General features: G+C 44.9%; 1 long non-coding RNA gene across 1 annotated transcript; it reads right to left on the reverse strand.

Moving 5' to 3' along the window:
- Positions 1-6,662: 6,662 nt before the first annotated feature.
- Positions 6,663-7,205, reverse strand: LOC123162443 (uncharacterized). The gene is made up of 2 exons (XR_006481285.1): positions 6,912-7,205; positions 6,663-6,831 (listed from the first exon to the last, which is right to left on the reverse strand). It is a non-coding gene; the product is annotated as an uncharacterized lncRNA (long non-coding RNA).
- Between the last annotated feature and the right edge of the window lie 1,940 nt (positions 7,206-9,145).

Here is a 9,145-nt window from a genome sequence, read left to right on the forward strand (position 1 = left end):
ACCGAAGGAGTGGATGTGCTCGTGCGTGGATTACCAAGTTGCGTACCGTGACTGCCTGCCCAGCGTAGCGTAGGGCTAGCGCGTAGTTTCGACGGCTCCGGGCGTGGGCTAGCTAGCTGACTGCGACATCCGCTCGTCGTAGGCCTACGTACGTACCTAGATGGGGGCCCCTGGACACTGGGGGCCCGGGGCGGCCGCCCCTCCTGCCCCCTCCCTCAGGGCCGGCCCTGGATATGGCCCATGGCCAGGGACCCCGTAGATCAGAATGGTGGTCTGGTTGAGCCGAACTGCGCGGTTGATCGGATTGGGCTCTGCGAAGCAAGCAACACAATGAATCAGATTGGGATTTTGAAGCACCAAAGCGAGATGAAGGCGCTATTGTCAAGCATGGACATGCCAACTGGAGGACATATGGGCATCGAGCACGGAGGCCGGTCTCAGTTGGAAGATCTCCTAGATGTGGACATGGACTGGGAGGCGTTTGCATCCCATCTTTGTGGCCAGCCAGCCCAGAATGATATGCTCCAGACTACTATGGAGCAGGAAACGACGGGCTACGAGGCAGGTGATCTCGAGTCGTTCGTCAGTTGGCTCCTCTCTGATGCGTGCTAAGAAGATCCCAGGACGACCGAGTAGCCACTGCCCATAGCAAAGTAGGTGTCATGTGTGCTAGTCCTCAGGGCCTCTGTGCGATGGTGCAAGGAGGTCACGGCGTCGGCAGCCTAGAGAGGAAGAAGGCGTGGCGTCTGCGTGAGGGCATGACGTCCGTCACGACGCCCCCTTCTGTTGCAGCCTCTAAGTCGTGCAGTGTGGATGGTGAGGGTGTGCAGAGTCCTTGGGCAAAGGATCTACCTACAATAAAGACCCAAATTTGTCACATATTAGTCAAAAACGTCACTGAACGAGTCTTGATGACTTTTTAGCCGTCAGTAGCATTGTCATGGAATCCCCATCACATATTCATTAGGTTGATGGAGCGAGCAAAAATCATCATTGAACGTTCGGTGATTTTTTCTGTATCATCACAGGTTGTGTGTCTTTATATGACCTCCTCTGACCGTCGCATTTCACGTGATCTTCATTTTATAAAATTCCATTGAGGGGTCTGCCATCACTGGCTTCATACCACGCCAACACCAAACAGACGGTCCCATGGCTAGAAAACTTCATAACTTTAGGTAAATACTAAGCAAGTCTACATGCTCTAGATTAACCGATGAAACCGATGGATTTATCAATAATTTTAGGATTTTGTTTGGTAAAAGGTATAATTGTATGTTTTTAACATGCTAATTTCTAATATCTGAGATCTTGCCCGTTTTATTGTTGAAAGACCATCTCTAAGTTCTGTAAATTAAGTTATTCAGTGTTTTTGAGTTTGGAAATAATAGTTGTATGTTCAACCAACTTTTAGGGATGCTAAGAAAATAGTTCAGATTTCACTGACCTGATTTTTAATAACATTATTAAAATAGTTTTTCAATTTTTTAAGTTCAACAAAATATTGTTGAAAGCTATCCTCCAATTTTTTAAAGTTTAGAAAATGTAGTTGAAAGTTTACTAAGATCGGTCAAGAATCTCCACTACCATCTACACTTGTTATAAAAGCACGAGTTTCATATATCAACAATGCAACCATCTAAATCCGATGTTCCAATTCCCTCAAATGGTGTATATTGTTTCGAACACATCTCACATATATAAGTCGCCCTGTTCGCCAACAGAAATCATGCTTACTCCACTAATTCACTCGACACACATTCTAGCTGGGCCACCATCCGCTCCCCACCATCACTCTACTCGCCTCGCTCAAACCGTCGAAGGCCCAACTTCCCACATTTCAAGGGTGTAAGGACCGCAGTCACGAAGTAGGATCGTCACTGCAGTAGACACCACCATTGGCGACCACATTGTTAGTAGTAGTCTTGAGGAGTCTACGTAGATAGCTATGGATGCATGTGCGTGTAAGTTTCGTGTTTGTGTCGCTACATTGCATCTGCGCAGTACAGCTAACTGGTATACGTACGTATTAGTTTCCTGTAGGCTTGCAAATTTGAAACTTTAGGGTACCCTTATGCCCTACTTAGTTCAACCAAATGAACTAAAATTTCAAAAATAGTGTGAATTCCGAAAAGTTACTTCATTTAATTGAATTAAGGATGGTCGGAGGGTACCCTAAACGTTCCAAAGTTGCATCCAGCCGCCGCCGCCAATGATTTTTGGTCCCCTCGCCTCCGGCTGCCATCTTGGTGTTGTGAGGTGGGGAGGCCTCGCACCTTCAAGATTTTTAGGTTCTTCATCAACGTGTAGTGATATACGTATTTTGTGAGAATAAAAGTATTCTTTTCTTGGCGGTGCCATGTGGTTAGAGAGTTTTCTGTCCTCGCAGATCCGGTTATTCGGATCTGATGAGTTTATGTTGGTGTGTGAAGCTTTATTTGTTGGTTTGATTCTTCATCAAGGTGAAATCTTTCATCGACACCATGGTGGAAATACTGTGATTCGACGGCCTGCACTTCTAGGGATCATCCCCGGCCTAAGTACGCCTGTCGATCAAGGCTTCAATCTTTTTGGATGGGCGACTCAAGGAGCTTTCAAAAATAATTATTGGTAATGTTCGTGAGAGTGATAAAGAGAACATAGTTGCTCCAGTCCAATTGCAACATATTTATGAAAGCACATGACGAAGATGTTTATAAGAGATTTCATTATAATTCTTCATTATAAGAGTTACTTTGCATTTTTCTGGATCTTAGATCCAAATCAATGCACATGTAATTGCTATGAATATACATAAAATTAAAAGTGTTTCTAAAAAAAGTGTTTGTGTCGCTTGTGTGCATGTCTTGTACGGAGGTGAGTACTAGTCCAGGCAGGTTTTAATCTAGTGTCCGAGCAGTACTAGTTAAACTTCGTGTTAGACAAGTAGTTCTAGACGTGTTAGAGTTAAGTTCTACTCCCTCCGTTCGAAAATACTTGTCAGCGAAATGTATGTATCTATACGTATTTTAGTTCTAGATACATCCATGCTTATCCATTTATGCGACAAGTATTTCCGGACGGAGGGAGTAATATGTGAGGTCTGAGTCTGCCCAGCTTGGACGTGTTAGATCGGGGTTCCGTTTATCTCACTCATCTTCGTTTATTGACGACTTCCCGGAACCACCACTAGGCACCACCGCTCCATCAACGATCTTCTTCCATCGGCTTGCCGATGATAGCCTGCCGTCTCCCGCCTTGTCGCTCCGTCGAAAGAAGATCGCCTCGCTTACGTCAGCCCATTGAACGACTATTTCCCGCTTCTCCTCGTCGATGCATCACCGAACGACTACATCGCCCGTCCCGAGGCGCTAGTCGGGTGCCAACCACGGGGCAAGCATGTCTTAAAGATGTATAAATAGAAGTTAGGGCAACCACGGGGCAAGCACGTCCCGAGGCGCTAGTCGGACACAACCACCAGCGCGACATCCCGCCTACTGCACACCTGCAGAACCTACGATATTTAGCTCACACCATAACACGTAGAATCTTTTTTCTTCGAGAGGCTTGGTGACGATGTCGGTGTGATTTTTCTCTGTCTTGACGTGACTGATAACAATATCCTCCCGAAGAACATGGTCACGAAGAAAATGAAGAGTGATATCAATATGTTTTCTGCAAGAGTGTTGAACGTTATTGTGTTCAATTTTTATGGCACTCTCATTATCACACAACATAGGAATTTTCTTGGCCTTAGACCATAATCCTTCAGAGCCTGCTTCATCCACAAAAATTGAGAGCAACAGCCACCAGCAGCAATATATCCGGACTTAGACGTGAGAGCGATACACGATGTTGCTTCCTTGAAGAGCAACATAGCATAAATCTACCGAGGAAATTTCCTTGAGGTTGATTTCCAATCAACACAGTCACCTACATAATCTGAGCCTAAATATCCCATGAGATCAAACTGTGCTCCCTTAGGTGCAATAAACCTAATGTTTGGGTGTGTACCAAATATATCAGAATAAGCCGCTGACCTCACCTCGTCTCTGTCAGACAAACCTCCCCAATGGGCTCCACCCCTCTCTCCCACAGCCGACCTCTCCCCCTCCACCCACCTTCTCTTCCCAACCTCGGACCCAGATCAAACAAACCAGCCTAGATCCGTCAGGATCACAACCGGTGACCTCACGTCAGCTTATATCCCTATCCACCATGCCACTGCTTCGTCAACGGAGGTGCTTGAGGTCGAGAAAGGATGCTTATCAGTTCCTCACGGTCCTTCTGTTGTGCTTCGCCGCCATGGAGATGGGGCTTCCTCCCTGTAGAATTGAAGCACCAGCCAGTTCACCATCTACACTCCCACTCACGTGTTGCTCGCTCAGGGCTAAGCGTGCATTGAAAGACGGCTGAAATTTAATTGCCCCAGCTAGGTCTTGAACTCAAGACCTCTTGGCTCTGATACCATGTAGAACTACAAGCACCAACCAGTTAACCCAAAAGCTCAAACTGATGGGGAAAGGTTGCTACGTCAACACTCCTTGCTCGACAATATCCAAGTGCCCACACGGACGGCTCCAGGGACCAAACCTTGTTGGCAGTGATGGAGGGTCGGCTCTACCAACCAGGAATCCATCAGGCGCTCAAGGTGAGATTTGAGAATTTCCTGTTAAAATTTCAATTTTGGGAATCCTCCATTGCATCGTCTTCCTTTGCATGGACCGGTTGCTTAATTTTCTGCATGCCCCTCGACAAGAACATCATGACCGTGTTGTTTGACGGCACATATGCATCACCAAGCACAAGCAACTAGGCACTAAATCGCCGATGACACTGCCATTATGTTCGCTCATTGCATTGATGCGCAAGGTCAACAACTTTGTGCTGACCAACTTGCTGCATGCGTGCGTGCAGCGTGTCAGTGGAATGCTACGTTTTTCTATTTCCTGCAAATTAAGGCTAGCTACTCAGATCGTTGTTTTTTGCTGTATTGCACCCACATATTCTGAGGCACCGTGAAGCTATTGTCAATAACCAATTTCATTGAGAAGCTTCAAATCACATAAAGACAGAGGAAGGTGTTGAAAATTCGCGTGCAGTTACTACTGGCAAAACAACCACAAACGAGGGTTAATTCTCCTATGTGTTGTACAACAAAAGGTAAAAAAAATCCTAGCTTATGAGGCAGATCTATCGTAGTAGTGACCATCAGGGTTCATTCTCAGTTTGTTGCAGGTTAGAAGTTCAAAACAAATGGTTTGTTGACATTTTGTACCAAAAAATCAGGTGTTTTTATAGCCAATTCATGATTTTTGGCTAAGCTAGATGCTGAAAACTTCCTATGCTACCCAACATCACAGCAGGAGGAAAATGAACCATCCCCTACCTCTCCGTGTTTAGAATCTGAACAAGTAATGGCAGAATTATACAGGTAAAGTCTCAACCAAGCTGAGGTTGCCACTCATCACAAATAGGAAATGAAGGAGAATAGATGGTTGTATGCAACATTATTTGTTGCTTAATAAAGTTTTTTGTATCTTATTGACGAAACTCATGTGAGTTGATATATTGTAGCAAGCACTTTACGCCTATCGAGTGTCACTTCTTTTTTAGAAATCTTGAAAGTTCTTGCAATTTACTACCTCCGTCCTGGTTTATTGGTCCCCTTCGTATTTCATGTCAACTTTTCGTCATAAATTTAACTAACAAAATGTTAATGCATGTCACAAAAAATTATATTGTTGGATTCGTACTCGAACATAGTTTCCCATGGTATGATTTTTGATGACATGCATTGACATTTTTATTAGCTAATTCTATGGTCAAAATTTGACACTAAATATGAAGAGGACCAATTAACAAGGACGGAGGTAGTAGTTAAGATGAGCATTGACTGCATTTACTGCTAAATTCGGTCAAAGTTCTGCACGCGCCATTCTTTTTCACCTACATGGTTGAAACACGTATTATTCCTAACTTCAAAGAAACACCTGCCAACAATTATATCTTTAGAACGAAACACCATAATAATTAACAAATTAAACAAGTTTGATTATAAGCACCTTGTTGCCCATTCCATATGCCAGGAATATAATAGAACTATATTCAACTGTCGAGAATTAACAACATACATCTTGCACAAGGTGATGCATCATACATCTCATGAACCTTATTTAAAATAGTAACATTGCAACACAAGGAACATTTGGCATGCTATAAATACTGGATGTGACATCCACTTATTGAAGATAACACAAACATTCTATAGCTGGCTTTCAACATCTAATTCCTCGGCTGAACTAGTTAAGCATCATGGACTTCTGCAATTTCAGAACTTCCCTGTTGCACACATCGTGGCATGCATTTTTACAACGTTCTGTAGCAGATGTCCCATCCACGTTACCGCCAACAACTTGTATATATATATATATATATATATAGACACACACGTACGAGTTAGAAAGCAACAGTAATGATCAATCCATGTGTCTGCTCTGCACGTGAGCGCTAGCAATATGAAATGACTTCGGTGAATACACATTGTCATTTATGCTGTGTTGAAATCATAGGAATTGCAATATTTAAGAAACTTTCGAATCAATAGAGTTCAAATAATTCTTATAACTTAAAAAGTAATTATGTTTGTGGACTGCCTTTCTAATAAATGTGATAACATCGTGTACGGAAATGATCTGCTTTTATTGAAAGAGAATAGGTGGCTAACTATGTATCGAGTTTATACTACATAAAATAGATTACCAAGTGCACCACATGTAATTTTGTTGCACACGGACGATGTGCGCCCTAGCTTCCTGTAGTTGATGGTTGTTTCATGGTAGTCAGCTGCAGCTGCATACGTATATCAAAGTAAACATCATTCCATCCATGCCTTGTATTGGATAATGTAAATGGATTTTTATAGTATGTACCTTGTATGTGTGGAATTTCTGGATTGACATAAGGGGAGGTGCACCCATTGTCCCATATATGGCCAGATACTAAGGGCAACTCGCTACAGGTTTCGATGCTTGATCGGGCGACCTCACGACATGTCCAATAATAGTACGACTGAGACATAAAAACACAGCAAACATTAGTTTGTGCTTGCTGGGTTTGCTCAAGGGCCACAAGACGCACAACTACAAGGATCAACTCTAAGGTCTTGACATTGCTTTTGTTGCCTCTCATCACCATGTTCTTACTTGGGGTATGATCGATATCAATTATCACTGCTATGAGATGATGAACCAGCGCTTGGGCAGCCACTATATATACGAGGTGGATGGAGCGAGCTAGCCATCCATTCCATGCATTTTTACACAAGTTTTTTTGGGTTCAAACTATAGCCTATCTGGCATCAGTCAATACACCACGTGGGTCCAATGTGCATTTTAAAACTGAGGACCCAATTGACACACCTCGAAAACTTTAAGAACTTACACTGCATTTTACTCTACAATAATTGAGTGAGGTTGCGTGGATTGAAGTACTTACCACTGCATTATGTTAGCATGTGACCCTGCTGAGTGCAGCCTTCAATCCTCCTTCAGCACCGAAAAAATTTATGGGAGAAGACAGTTATAGTACAAACACTCAGGGTTCATCTGTTTGGAGCAGGTTAGATAGATGTTAAAGCCAAGTACTCCCCCGTCCCATAATATAGGACGTTTTTTGACACTAGTCTAGGTCAAAAAACGTGTTACATTATGGGACGGAAGGAGTATAACATTGACATTCATGGTTTTGGACTTGTATATGCTCCCAAAAGTGCAGGACGTGACTGTTAATCATGCCCTAACTTGGGAAAATTTTGGTTTACGTCCTTGTTAGTTCTTATACCTACAGACATCAAGTCATTTGTGTGAGGGAACACTCACTGGTTACCATCACTGCCCTCTCTGTGCATAACAATTACTACTACACCTCATCAACCACTCACTGGAGGGGCATCAATGCCAAACAGTCCGATTCAGCATCTTAAAATTACATAGAGACACAAGCAGGGACCAGGTAATTAAGCTGGTTGGTGCTCAAATTCATGTACAGTTACTACCTGCCAGACAACCACATACAATGCCTCTGCAATATAATGAGATGTACTATTATTTACTAGGCGATACAGATTGCTGAACAAAATGAAAATTCAACCCTTGTTATTTTCTAAGCTTTATACTTATAGTAGAAAACAACCAGGTCTTCCACTTATGTCCATGTATTGCACAACAAAATCCAGTTTTGCTTTGATGACCAATTCAGAGTCTGGGGGTAATGTAGATGCTCAAAACTTGGGTATTCTGCCTACTAAACAGTATACGAGGAAGAACATAACAGTGAAGAGTGTAGCTATTGTTGTTGCCGTTGCCCAGCCCTATCTCTCTGTGGACACCTCTACCTCGCCTTGGCACGAACCGGGAGGAAGAACTGAGAGCGCATGATGGACAAGGTGAGTTTTTCTGGCGCACGAACGCCTGCCGGAATGACGGCCTTTTCCTCAAGCAACAACTCGAGCCACACTCTGATTACAATGATCAGCATGGGGTTTCATACCTGGGCCTGCACTAGGCACCATCCGCACACTCCCTACACAGCCGGGCGCCCGATTGGCCCGCTCTGCCCGCGGCCAGCACGCGCACTGATGCGCACAGCTCGCGGCGAGCCCACCACGATCGAGCCCACCCTGCGACCAACTAACCACCTGTATCTAATCCTACACCCGCGCTGTGGATGCGCGCACACACACGCCCACCCCCGAGCTGCTACACGGACGCACTCACGGACACTTGCCATGGACCCGACGTGGCCCAGACCGCACCCAACCCGTCCGGCGCGCGCATGCACACACAACTGACGCAGTCGCCATGGCTGATTGGCCAACACTCACCCCCCATTCCACGGCCTAGAGGAGACCCGGCCCCACGACGTCGACGTCGGCGAGAAGCGCCTGCTCCGCGCCACTGCCTTTCGTGGCTTCGTGCACTCCCACCGGAAGTGTCTGCGCGCCGCAATTGTAGTAGCGACCGCGCCGCTTCCATCTGCCGCCCGATGCCGTGCTGCCTGCATCGTCGTCGTCGTGGTCGAAGCCGCCACCTCCCTAATGTTGTCGCGCCGCCCACTGTGCTACAGTGAGCATGAGTTGGTCGCCGCCACCTCTGCCGCTGTCCTG

Source organism: Triticum aestivum, chromosome 1D (genome assembly GCF_018294505.1).
Source record: "Triticum aestivum cultivar Chinese Spring chromosome 1D, IWGSC CS RefSeq v2.1, whole genome shotgun sequence".
Taxonomy (NCBI): domain Eukaryota; kingdom Viridiplantae; phylum Streptophyta; class Magnoliopsida; order Poales; family Poaceae; genus Triticum; species Triticum aestivum.